This window comes from Penaeus japonicus, unplaced genomic scaffold (genome assembly GCF_977035675.1).
Source record: "Penaeus japonicus unplaced genomic scaffold, GWHDUDI00000001_assembly GWHDUDI00000004, whole genome shotgun sequence".
Taxonomy (NCBI): Eukaryota; Metazoa; Arthropoda; class Malacostraca; order Decapoda; family Penaeidae; genus Penaeus; species Penaeus japonicus.
This window is the reverse complement of record NW_028234406.1, coordinates 5,260,420-5,262,919: the sequence shown is the minus strand read 5'-3', so window position 1 is coordinate 5,262,919 and position 2,500 is coordinate 5,260,420. Positions and strand designations below refer to the sequence as shown.

Genomic DNA, 2,500 nt, shown 5'->3' with positions numbered 1-2,500 from the left:
CACAAAATATCTTCTTCTTCTTCTTCTCTTTCTTGAAAATCTGCTTCTTCTACAACCATTTCTTTGTATTTGTTCTATTTTTTTTATACCCTGTACATCATTTTTTTTGTTTTTCTAATTAATCTCTATGAGGTGTGAACATGATCAAACTGTTATTCCTTAACTCTGTGGCGAGATCAGTTATTTTGAACTCTATGATGGGGGTCCGTTGGGATCTGTTTTCCATCGTCGGTGTTTCGAAGAGAAAAAAAAAGAGAATCATACATAGATCGCACTGAACATCATTATTTTTCTTTCTTTCTTTCTATCTTTCTTTCTTTCTTTCTTTCTTTCTTCAAAATGACAAACCCCGTCACAAGCTGTACAGCAACCTGAACAATGTCTCAATGGATGCAACACTTCTTTCATGTACACAAAAACTTAAATGGCTAGCCACAGTTGTCTGTGTGTGTGTATATATATTTATATATATATATATAAATACCAACTTCCGAGCCACTGTGACATGCAATAACAATAGTATGTCATTTACCACTGCAGTAAAGCTTGTATTTTTTTTTAAAGTTTTGTTATTATATAAAGGCTTGGTGCCAAGCCGGTAGTCGGAGGCAGATGACACTCCGGGGATTAAAACGAAGATGAGTAGCAAGTAGCACGGGCATATATAGCTACATAGACTTCTTCCAGACGGGTTTTCAGCGGGGCTCGCCAAGGGGCTCCTCCAGCAGTCTTGATCCCGGAGAGACAAAATAATAGTTTCCAGGATCGTACCGTAGGGGCGTGAGGGGAGTGGAGGGAGGGGAAGGGGAAGGGGAAGGGGGCAGGTAGATGCATTGTGAGATCGAGGACGAATAGGTGGAGGTGGTGGTGGAGTTAGAGGTGGTGGAGGTGGAGGTGGAGGTGCTTGGTGGTGGTTGTGGTAGTTGGTGGAGAAGGAGGAGGGGGAGGTGGAGGAGATCCCATCCTTATGCGTGTGTGTGTCGAGTTACTCAAGCCTTGAGAAATAGTCCTGGGGATCCTTGTGGTGGCGGCAGCGCGTCCTCACTCGAGCTCTGGAAGGAGGAGGAGAGGGGGATGGTGGGGGTGTGAGGCGGGGAGGGGGAGAGAGGTAGGGGAGAGGTGAAAGGTCGTGGTGGTGGTTGTAGTGGTGGTGAAGGTGGAGCAGAAGTGGTGTGATGGACACTGATGGAGACGACCCGAGCTCTGGTGGCGTTTTATTATTATTTTTTTTAAATGTTAGAAATGGTGGTGGTGGTAGTGGTGGTAGTGGAAAACAGCAGTGACTGCGGTTACGTGACAACACGTGAACGCACCGCAGCGGAGGAAGGATAACCACCAAGCCTGTCTCCATGGTTGTAAAATGACGACTAAACTGCGACTCACAACTTATCTGCGAGGGGGGGGGGGCAAAGCAAAGAGAAACGTGGTGAGTGACTTGTGTGTATACTTAAATTAGGATGATTAATATACATGCTTAAACTAAGGGAAATCCGAACACAAGACTAATATTGAAACAGGTCAAATTTAGACTACAAAAGAAAAAAAAAAAAAAAATCAAATCCATCTCCCTAACCAGTTTTTTGAAAATTACATCGTAAATCCTCCTTCAACAGATACCCAAAACCTATATATAAAATAACACACAACCTGCAATAATTTGAATAAAAAAAAACACAAATCCAGACCCAAACTAATCAACACTAAATAAATCACAGAACTATGTGTGAACCGTGAAGAACAAACACGCACACGCACGCACACACGCACACACACACACACACACACACACACACACACACACACACACACACACACACACACACACACACACACACACACACACACACACACACGTGAATAAACTACCTAATGAGATGGATGACAAACGGCCTACCGTTAGCAAGGGCAGTGCAAACACAACATGGAATAAACGTTCTTATCCTCAAACGTTCCAACATACCATGATCCATTCCTCAGTGATATCCATTCGCGTAGGCGGCTATGAGAGGACCCTGAAAAGACAAACAGAAACACGAGTTGACTTACAGGGCGCCGTGTCATGAGCACACTTGACACAAGGGGGGGAGGAGGAGGGGGAGGGGGGGAATGATGAGAAAGGAGAGAGGGGGAAAGAAGGAGAGGGAACGGGGGTGATGGGTGGGAGAGGAGAGAGGGAAGGGGGTGATGGGTGGGAGAGGAGAGAGGGGAAGGGGTGGTGGATGGGAGAGGAGAGAGGGGAGGGGGTGGTGGGTGGGAGAGGAGAGAGGGGAGGAGGTGAAAGGGGGAGAGTGATGGGAAAGGAGGGAGGGAAGTGGGGAGAATGATGGGAGGGAAGGAGGGAGGGAAGAAGTGAAGGATGAGGCAAGGGGGAAGAGTAATGGGGAAGGAGGGAGCGAAGGGGGTGAAGGATGAGAAAAAAAAATAGAGAAGGGGAAGGGGGAGAAGGAGAAAAGGAAGGGGAAGAGATAGAGAGACAATGGGGAAAAAGTGAGGGAAGGAG

At 46.4% G+C, this 2,500-nt stretch overlaps 1 protein-coding gene across 1 annotated transcript in view; it reads right to left on the bottom strand.

The window, feature by feature from the left end:
- Positions 1-75: 75 nt before the first annotated feature.
- Positions 76-2,500, bottom strand: part of LOC122255300 (uncharacterized) — a gene marked incomplete in the record, with an annotated part of 999,006 nt that continues 996,581 nt past the window's right edge. The window contains 1 exon segment of the mRNA XM_086535919.1: positions 76-785.